Source organism: Manis pentadactyla, chromosome 5 (genome assembly GCF_030020395.1).
Source record: "Manis pentadactyla isolate mManPen7 chromosome 5, mManPen7.hap1, whole genome shotgun sequence".
Classification (NCBI taxonomy): domain Eukaryota; kingdom Metazoa; phylum Chordata; class Mammalia; order Pholidota; family Manidae; genus Manis; species Manis pentadactyla.
In genome coordinates this window covers 57,493,329-57,504,491 of record NC_080023.1, presented here as the reverse complement: position 1 = coordinate 57,504,491, position 11,163 = coordinate 57,493,329, and the positions used below count along the sequence as shown (strand labels likewise).

Genomic DNA, 11,163 nt, shown 5'->3' with positions numbered 1-11,163 from the left:
GTCAGATTTGCTGTCAGGATGGCTGCTGTGGAAAATACAAGAGATAACAAGTGTTGGTGATGTTGTGGGGAGACAGGAGCCCTAGTGCACTCGGTGTAATGCAAACCAGTGCAGCTGGTACAAAACAGGAAGGAGGTTGCTCAAGAAAATCACAATAGAACTACTATAAGGTCCACAAATCCTACTTCTGGGTATTTATTCTCAGGAACTGAAATCAGAATCTGGACGAGACAACTGCACACCATGTTCTTTGCAGCGTTCTTCACAGTAGCAACATGTAAAGCAACTTAAATGTGGTTTGATAGATTAATGGATAAATAAAATGTGAGATATACACAACATGGAATATTATCCAGCTTTAGAAAAGGAAATGGTGTCATTTGGGACAACAGAGATCGACTTCAAAGATATTATGTAAGTGAATAAGTGCCACTGAATGATAAATATTGTATGATCTAACTTTAACATGGAATCTAATATAGTCATGCTCAAGGAACTGTGAAATAGAATTCCTTTTGTAGTGGTTGGGATGAGGGCAAAATAGGAAATTGATGGTCAATGGGTACAAAGTCTCAGCCATTCCATATACATAAGTTCTGGAGACCTACTGAACAGCATAGTGTCCATAACTAACAATACTGTACTGTATGATAAAGATTTGCTGAGAGAGTAGATTCTATGGTAAATGTTCTTACAGAACATACACAGAAAATATTAACAATAATAATAATAATAAAGGGAAAGGAGGAAATTGGGAGATGAGAGATCTGTCAATGGCTAAGGGAGTGATGGTTTTGTAACAGAGGATAACTGAATTTAATCTCTGGGGTTTAAAATTTAACACTAATATGAATTTGAAGATGAACTCAAGTAGCCCCCCAAACACTGTGATCATTAACAGATCCCAGTTTCTCTTTATTCTCTCTGTTTTCTGAGTCTCAGGGTCAGAGATTATGCAGAAAGCTGATTTTGCAGAATCCAAGCCATCCTGTCCCAGAGTCTGGAGGAGGAACCGATAATAGAAACAAAAAACAATTGTATCAGCACAAGATGGTCTACTTAGATCCTTGGAAGTTGCTACGTTACATAGTCTGTGAATGCTACAACCTTTCTCCCACAGTTTCCCCTTTAAAAGCCCTGACTGCTTGGCCTTTGGAGGCACAAGGGTTCTTTAAGGCATGAGCTTGGCACACCCTCATTGGTTGGCAAATTAATAAACAATTCCTCTCCTTTCCTCAAAACCTTGTCATTGAATTCTGTGATTTGACTTTGGTGAGAAGCACCAGTTTTCAGTAACAGTTTCATGCTTATATACTTATTCCCAAAGTCTTCAAGTTACATATGCAAATAGTATCACCTTCTATATCAATATCAACTCAATAAAGTGATTCAAAAAATAAAAAAGAAATTTTGGCTGTTTTAAGCCAGTAGGTGTCTGGTAATTTGTTGCAGTAGCCATAGGAAACCAATACAGGCAGTGTGGAGGTATTATAAGTACTATGGTCTTTGCAAACTAGTGACCGGGAATGTTGACTTCTTTCTTCCTACATTTTACTCATGATTGTGAACAAGACACTTAATTCTGTTCAATGTTGGATTCTTTATGTGGATGTCACAATACTGATTCATCCAGATTGTACACGGATTTCATAAAACTCCTTGTGGGAAATCACTTAGTCCTCAAACATAGTAGGTAGTAATGATTCTCTATGCATTTTTAAGTATTTGCTCAGGGTCAGGCATTGGACAGGTGTTGCTGTCTATTGGTTACTGCATTACTTGTACCAGCGGCTCCTTTAGGGTCATCACACAAGAGTAAATGAGGTTCAGAGAGGCTAAGTTACTTGGCCAAAATCACACCACCAGAAAGGGGGAGTCAGAGTTAAAACATTTGAAACAATATATACATGTAAGGATACCTATTTGTTAGGCCGTTGATTAGACATTTAAAAGCTGATAGTGAATCTAGCCTCTTCCAAAGGATAACCATGAGCCAAAGTTGTTTCTCAGAGCCTAATTCATGAACACTGCCTAACTGACAGGATGTCTACATGACCTCTTGCCATCTTAAAGACACATATATTTTGGAACTGCACTGTACTTAAACTCCTTTATGACTGAAACTTGCTGTGTTCACAAATAGTGAGCAATATAATGAATATTTGTACACATCTGAAGGTGCATGTGTATGTGTGTGTGTGTATATATATATATACACACACATATATATGTTTATTAATATATGGGTACATGTTATAGGTAGAGTCCACCAGATATACATAGGTTAAATATAAAAAGCCATGGGCAGAGGAGAAAGAAAAATCAACGATTATTTTTTGGTTTTGAATCTGAGCGAGTGCACAGTGAAATTGACAGAGACTGACTGTGGACACAGTGGAGAGTTGTATTTTAGATTTCTTAAATAGCACAATTCTTTCTTGCCCAAGTGTGTAAACTGGAGGGTCAAAAGGCAGTTCAGAGAGGAGCACAAAGCCCAATATAACTCAGGGTTCTGCCAGCTCCCCATGGCTCTCTGATTCCTTCCTCAGCATCCAAGCCTCAGCCCTCTCCTTATGTTCTCTTCGAATGTATTTGGTCCCAAAATTGGCCCTTTCTGCTATGCCACCCAATAAAGATTAGAAATTGGCCTTCAATCTTGGTTGCTTTCTCAGGGAAATAAGCCTTGTCTCCATGAATTTTGTTGAGTATAATGTTCTATCTTAGATAAGTTGTAAATCAGCATAATTTGTAGATTTTTACAAGTCACTATTTGCAGCCATTGCATAGCTGAGATTTTATTTCCAGCTACTTGCTAAAAGTGCACCAGTTTTGCTCAAAAATATGACTAAAATCAAAGACAGAATTTTGAGCAGTATTGCAGGGATTTCATGCAAATTACTTGAATGGGAATTTCTTCACTACAGATTATATCAAAATTAAAATGAGTTGACCCTGAAGATTTTCATGCCCCTTGAATAACCTCCCAACTTAGACACAGACTGCATCTTCTACAATCATTGTGCCATATGATTATAAAATAGCATTGCTTGTCTTTAGAAATATTGACATATTGGTGAAATGTGTGGATAGTGGCATATCACAGTTAACAAAAAAATTTTAATGAGAATGAAGATGGAGATGGTGTCCTGTGTCTCTCTCCCAAAGATATGCTGAAATTGTGACCCCGATACCTCAGACTGTAACACAATTTAGAATACAGGTGCATTTAGTTAAGATGAAGTCAACTGGGTAGGGAGGACCTTTTACCCGATATGAATGGTGTCTTCATAAGAGACACGGAACTGGAAGGCAGCTTTGTGACAATAGAGACAGAATTAGAAGTGATGTATCCAAAACCAAATAGTACCAAGGATGGCCAATCAGTGCCTGAAACTAGGATGATGCAAAGAAGGGTTGTATCCTAGGGCTGTCAGATGAGAGACACTCTGCAGAGAGAATGAGGAGCACATAAGTTTCTGTTATTTTTAGCCACCATTTGAGACTTTCTTACAGCTGCCCGAAAAAAATGATATGATGGGGTAACCATATATGCTTGACAGATCAATTTATAACATGACAAGTGTTTTGTTTTTTTTTTAATTTTTATAATGCAGTTAACACAGAGAACAAAGAAGAAGAAATCAAATAGTTCAGGAAATACCAGTACTATTATTGTAACACTATTGGTTATTGATTTCAGGTGTGTTGTTCATGTAACACTAGTTGATTGGATTTTCTTTTTCATTTTTGAAAGGCTGGAAATTTTTGATGGGTCAAATTATCTGAAAATGTAATGCAGAACATAATACCAATAATACTGCACTCCTTTGAATTGTTTTGAAACATGATTTCAAAGTACTTTGGATGTGTTTATTATATGGAAGGCTAAAAAGGTGTTAGTAGATGGGTTAAAGAAGTTTCGAGTAGGAAGATTCGTCAGGAGAAAGAGAGCAAGTAGGACTTCCCGCCAAGCCTGTGGATAAAGAGAAAACATTCTTTGTATTAAATATGAACTATAGATGAAACCCAGTTAATAACTATGCTGCTCTTTGCTGTGGCTGTTGAGTGATCTCTAGACAGATTCTTCAGTCACTGACCAAGTGTTCACAGCTGCCCCCATTTGTTACCGTCTGCTTTGTGTTGACCAAGTATTAGTCAGGCTTCTCTCACCTCTGAACCCTGCTTGCCCCATATGGAATGTGCAGAAGCAGCTGAGCAGAGAGGACACTCTCTACAATAAGACCCTCATGGTCATTTCCCCCTCCAGCTCAGATTTCACTTAACGTTTCTGCCAATCTTTGCTCAGTTCTCTTTACCCTTTTAAAGCAAAGCCTTTCCTGTTTCATGTTGAGAGGCATGCAGTTTTCTGATATTTGAGGTATCTCCCTTATGCAATGGTGTGTGTTCTGAAAAAAAGGCTTTCCTTTTCTAAATTTGAATACTTTTTAATTTGACATTTAAAAAAGATCCCTGACCAAAAACTGTGTGTTATTAGAACCATTCACAGAAAAAACTTTATGAAAATGATTCTAAAGTAGTCAGGCAATCAGACTCCACTTGTTGCTCTCTATACTACTCCTTTCTCTGTTGCAGCTCTTATTTCTCCTCCTAAATTATTTTGACAGTTTCCCAGGACTGCTTTGTCATCTGTCTGCACTCCTGTCACTTTACCTGCCATTCTCCTGCTTGCATAAAGCCTAAGTAACCTATCCACTCACATCACTTCCTTACAAGGGACATTCTGCCTGATGATGGCTTGCTTTTACATACATCTTTAGGACTTGCTAATAAGCCATCAAGAGCACTGGCTCTGACTTAGTGGCATTTATATCTGCAGTAGCTACATCTCTGCAGGCTCACGATGTGGCCAAGAAATATCCAAAGGCTCAATGAGTACAAAGTTCACTTGGGCCCTTATTTCCTATGACAGGAACACAAGGAACTTTATTTCCAGTTATTTTTTCTCAAGTTCTTCAAGAACTCCTTTATTTCCAGGTCTACACATCTCATAGTCTAATTATATACCAAGCATTTTCTTTCCCTGGTCACTCAGGGAGTTAAGAAATATGGAACATATGGAGCATATAGAAAATTTCATTGGATGAATTTCTTTGATCTTTCTTTCTCCACTTGGCACTTCTTACAAGAGGTTCAGTGGTTCAGTTCTGAATTTTAGCCTACTTGGCTTTTCAATTTGAATGCTCTTCTTTCAAATTTAACATAGCCAAATTATCTTTTTTTTTCTTTCAAATTATCTTCTTAACATCCTCTACTCAAAACACACAAACATGTGCACAAAGCAAAATTCTCTGTCTAAAAAATAGAGAAACAGATAGGGAGGCAGCATCGTGGCATTGCTAAAAGGCTTATTACTTAGCTCTTTTAGCTGTTAATCCAGTTCTGATAACCGGAGTACACTTCTTTTCTGTGAGGCTTTGCCCATTTGGTCTTTCATTCAATCCATCATCAATCTCTTGATTGCTTTTTCTTAGAGCCTCTTTCTCATAATTCTTTTAACCCTTTTATCACCAACTATTTCAGTGGCCTCACCCCTCCTCTGAGATCGAGCCTACACATTTCATCCTCATTAATGTCTCCCAAATAACATTTTTAATGTATCCTTATTTGATCAAGTATCTTCAACTACTGCCCAACATGTTGGCGGGGGTGGGCGTGGGTTCAAGTTCAGAAACTCTTTACCCTGTCACTAATGGCAACAGGAAATTCAATTTGAATGAATTCTCTATGTCCTTTTGAAAATAAATGAAATCTTTAGGAACTGTTTCAACTTGGAACTATAAGGCAGTCTTCTTCTATCTCCAAAAATATTGTTAAATTTTGTATCTAGATACTTAATCTTCATAAAATTTGGGAAATAAAGTTGTTTTAGATGACATTCACTTTCTAAAAGGAATTTGGGAATATTTCCTGATTTTTTTGTTGGTGGCATATTAGAACAATGGTCCCCATCCTCACCACTCCTCAGAAACCCCAAGGGAAAGCTTTTGAAATTTTATATTCTCATGAATCATATGGGAAACTTATTAAAATGTAGGTTCTGAAGCAATAGGTCTGGGGGTGGACTCACATGTGAAATTTGAGGCAGATTCCCAGATGGCCCTTGTGCAGCTTCTCCAAAGATTACATTTTGGAAGGAAATGTTAGAAATTATCCAGGTACAGATTTAGTGCAGGGCAGTCTGCAATCAGTTATATATGATTCTCATCAAGGGCTTTTACGAACTATGTCTTTTATGGTCTTACGAATTCTATACAGTGTTAAGTATGATAATAATACCTTTTTTGTCCATGAGAAACTGGAAGTTCAGAAAAGTTTAGGCAGAGTTCAAGGTCATGAAATAGTAGGTTGGACCAGGATACAAAAACAGAAACAAAAGCCCAAAAACCCCGAGACATTAGATGACTAAGTACATTTGAGGAGAGCTCTCTCTGGTACATTTTTTCCATGGGGCTATTTTTCTTTTGAGAGCTTGCTTTTGTTTATTTTTGTTTATCTGTCACCATTGATACCTCTGTGGAATATAAATGTCACTAGACCTGGCTTACCTCTGTCATCATGTCCTGTGGTTACTAATTACTGAAGAAAGGAAATCGAAACCCAGAGGATGGTTGGTTGTCACTATATGTTGCGAATGATGAATATTGTGCCCCTGGCGGATTGGGGAAGTAGTTAGCCTATTGCACAACAACAGGAAAGAGAAAATTGCAGAGAAATGAGACAAGGGCACAGCAAATACATCATAATAATTCCATTTAAAATTAGGATATAGAAGTTTGTAGGATCTTATATGTTCTCTCTGTGATTGTTTTTCCAAACCTTTTGCTTTAGCCATTCATCACAGAGATGCCTCAGAGATAAGAATAGATTTTTCTTTTAGAATAAAAAGAAAACACATTTCTACTATTTCTCATCATGAGAATGCTTACACAGTCATACTCTATTAACAAAGATGAATCTATTCAAATAAGGAATGGATTATGGATTAACATTATAATTTATGTTTAATTGTCAAGTTTTCAAATGAATGAAAGTGCCTTACCCCGTCAAATGCATCAGCACTCTTGAAAAAAAAGAAAAGAAGAGAATAATGAACATCTTAATTTTGTAAGTCCAGGTTGAATTTAAAAGTGCACTTAGAATTCACAATTATGTCTAAACTAAATGGAGGCAAAATCTTAGGTAACTGATACACTAAACAAGTGTTATTTGTTTAATAACACCTTTAAAATGACTAAAGGGTAGAGTATTGCTTAAACTAAATTGCTACATTGAACTACCAGTTTGCACTGGTCCAAATTTCTTTTTTGTGTGTAAGGGGAGAAAATCTATCATGATAGAAGGTGAAATGAAAAGCTAGCCTTTGAATGTGCTGAACACAAATGATTTCATTTTGATATATTTTAAATAGTTTAAGGCTACATAGTTTCAAATATTTATTGTGCTTATGTGATAAACTGTAATGCTATAACCAATTTGTTTTTAAAACTCCCACTAGAACTTATTGTAGTTGATGATTATTTTTATTTAACTATTTCCCAGTATCTAGCCACAAACAATGCCAAAGTAAAAGGAGCCATATGTTTAATATAAGAAGAAACAAAGAGCGGGGAGAAGAATGAGCCAGAAAGAGCTTCAGAGAAATCCAGTTTTACCTGGGATGCACAGTAGAAAATGACATACAAGCAGGGAGCTCCTGACATTTAGTAGGTGTAGAGCTTTTAATGTTTCAGTGTCTTTTATTACCCTCTTGGCCCCACATCTTTACGGTGCTTATCTGAAAATTGCCCAGCACATGAAGCTAATTAGACTTGAGTGTCTGTGTGTGCACTCAGATTCATTCTAAGTCCTTAATGACCTTATGCAGGTGAGTTCAAGGAAAATACCCATCTAAAAATCATTAAAGTTTATAAAGCCATATTCAGGTCAACGCATATATAAGCCACAAGAAATAGAATCTTTGGGCAATTACTGAGAACATGTTCTTCAATATTTCCTGTTATACTTACAGCCATGATAACCATGAGAGCCATGATGAGGGCAAAGATAAAGATCTTCATATCTGTCAGCGTCCTGTGAAGGCACATGGGAGAAATCAGTAGCACATTCACTCCTACATTTACCAACCAAGCAGCTACTGATCACAGCTCCGGAACCTTGTGAAACATACTAGAAATACAAAGACCATCAAAACACATTTCCTGACATCATGAAACTGAGAGACTAGTAGGGGACATTGATAAGTAAAGAAAGTTAGGATAATGATGAGGGCAGAATTGAAAGAAATGTTGAGAAAGTAGAATGACAAACTGTAGACACTGGTTTTATAATCGAGTTATTGAAAATGAGCCAGGTTTGTGGCTTGAGAATTATGTATATGGTATAACCCTGGTATGAGAAAATCAATGACAGGGAGTAGAGAAAATTCTAATTGAAAAGGAATTTCAGGAAAATTATTTGTAGATCCTTTGAGAAAGTGAATTGGTAAAGATGATTTAATCTTCCAAATAATCTTAATTAATACAAGTGACCTAATCTTGGATTCCTTAATGTTTCTATAATTCTGTATATGCAAATGAGCCCATTCTGTGGCTATTGAAAGAGAATCAGGCAGATTTTTTATTTCTGAATGATAATCATCTAAATATAAAGATTTTGCAAAGTATACAGTAAAAATTGGGTAAAGGCTTCTTTTCCTCATCTTTTTGAAGCATCAGTTTGATAGAATATTACAGTATAACTTTTATCTAGGGATAGAATAAACTATTCTGTTAAAGGATTAAGTCTCTAACACAGGAAGCAGAACTTGGGAATGGTGATACTTCCCTTGCTCTTTATCTGTTAAAGTTGTCTCATTCATTTATACTTTGTACTGAGGTAGGAGACAAACTGTGAACATTGTATACTGACTCATGAGTTTTTCTGTTATTTAAAAGTTAGACCAAATGGTAAGTCACATTATGACAAAAAGGATATAACTTAAAGGGTTGCTTATAACTGAAATTTCATTGAAAATAGAGGGCTGAGGGAAATTCACAGAAAATGGTCTTTTACAAAGATAAATAGATCCACATACATATAGATACAGATAGATAATTTAATGGCTTTAAAAAATATTTCCCAAAGGATCCAATGAAATAGTTGAAAGAGGAAAAACCATTTTTCATCAAAATTACAAATGAAATGAAAATGTTTCAAAGAAAATGAATTATTAGCATAGTCTGTTACACACAATTATGCACAAAAACAATTTAATGAATGAGACACCAAAGAGGTAATAGAAGATGAATTAGTGAAGGGAATTAAGTAATTTTGAAAATGGTTACTCAAATCTTCAAGAGTACACAAAATTTACCAGAAGAGAATTTATGTTACTCAAGAAATCATTTTCTTATAAAATTTGTTTCATCTTGAAATTAGTGGCCAAAAAATATTATTAACAAAGTGGACATCATATATTAGGTAAAAAGGCATGTAGGATGTCCCACCAACAGAGAAGCCCATTTGCTACATCATTTGTTTTGTGCTATGATTGCAGTCAACTAAGACACAACTATAATGACATATAGTTATTGATTCTTTAGTTTCTTTATGCGACATTATCAATAAATAATATACATTTTACATATTCAACTAATTTTCACAAACTTAAGATTAGACTAAGACAACATATTAGTTTGTATGCCGATATATTACCTTTTACCCAAGATGAAACTCAAGAGTCAGAGGAGCTGAAATTCTGAAGCTTAAGCGTTGATGTGTCCTTCTAGAGCACCGTTGTATTTATACAAACTGAAATCCTCCAGTTGTTTTTCTAAATTTGAAGTATGAGATCATATTATGGAACTGAAAATAATGCCCCATATCCGTCCCCACAGACAGTAAGAGCAAACTTCACAGGGTGACTTTACAATTTGTTTCCTGTGAGGCAGAGTCACCAGGAAACAAATGGAGCCATCAAATGTTACTGTCAGTGTTAGTCTAGGCAGATGTGAATGAGACAAAGGGAAATGTATGCTGGAGTAAACCAAACATAGAAATGAATTGAAAGGGTAAAAATGTTTCTGTAGGACACTGTCCACCCTGTTTCAACAAGTACATGTCCAACAGGGAAAAACTCAAAGCCAAAAATGATACCATCTTACCAAAATTTTCCTGTGTTCGTCTAATAAATGGTAAGAAATGGCATAATAAAATTGGAGTCATCATTGACATCAAAGATGTCCTACAAATTTTAAATGGTACTCTGATTCCATTGACTTTAGGATATTTGAAGTCTGAAGAATATTGAAATATTTGGGAAACCCAGTAATCCTGTGAGTTTTAAATGATAAATCAATTATTCTGATTTTTAATGCCAAATAACCATAGAAGCTAATACACTGTATCTTGCATAAAACTGGATGCCTATGTTTTGGAATTTAATATATTTCCTTTGAGTCTTTAAGGGCTTTATTTCTTAATGGATGCTTTCTTTTGAACTTACTAACTAGAAAGAAGGAAAAGTTAGTCTTCAATAAGTTCCTAGGTAAATTGGATACTAATTCACACTTTTGTTAGTGGTTAGATAATTCAATATATCAATTTATGAATATCAGAAATTCATTGTTAAATTTAGGTAACTTTTATGTGGTAGTTCATTGTTCCCCAGTGTGGTACATTGGACCCTGAGAAATAGCATCACCTGAGAGCCTGTTGGAAATGGAAATTCATAGGCCCTCTTTCCAGACATGTTGAATCAGAATCTTTTAGGTGCAGTATGAATCCCATTCTAATGATATACTTAGTTGATTATTTGTATGCCAAAGAGTTTGAAAAACCTTATAACTCATAAATGTATTATTAGTTTATAGAAGATTCTATAAATATAACTTAAGGTTTAATTTAGTGTTAGGTGAAACTTATGTGATTTATCAAACAAGTCCACTGATGTTATTTTATTCTCTGGTTAATATACAAAACATAAATATTTTATAAAGACCAAAAAGAGTTAAAGCAAAGTCCAATTTCTATCATACTTATTCTTTTTTCATTGATTTCTAAGCCTTGTAGATATATAGTCAATCTCAAATGTAAAACAAATCCATCTAGTATATTCTTGATGGAAAAAATACATATGTAGGGCATAATAAGCACTGAAATAAG

General features: G+C 35.4%; 1 long non-coding RNA gene across 3 annotated transcripts; it reads right to left on the bottom strand.

The window, feature by feature from the left end:
* Positions 1-3,583: 3,583 nt before the first annotated feature.
* Positions 3,584-9,786, bottom strand: LOC118931944 (uncharacterized). Of its 3 annotated transcripts, none has more exons than XR_005032555.2 (6): positions 9,715-9,786; positions 8,028-8,091; positions 7,061-7,081; positions 6,567-6,695; positions 6,089-6,132; positions 3,584-3,973 (listed from the first exon to the last, which is right to left on the bottom strand). It is a non-coding gene; the product is annotated as an uncharacterized LOC118931944 (long non-coding RNA). The 3 variants fall into 3 exon arrangements; XR_005032554.2 differs by having other exon boundaries at positions 6,089-6,129; XR_005032553.2 differs by lacking the exon at positions 6,089-6,132 and having other exon boundaries at positions 9,715-9,785.
* Between the last annotated feature and the right edge of the window lie 1,377 nt (positions 9,787-11,163).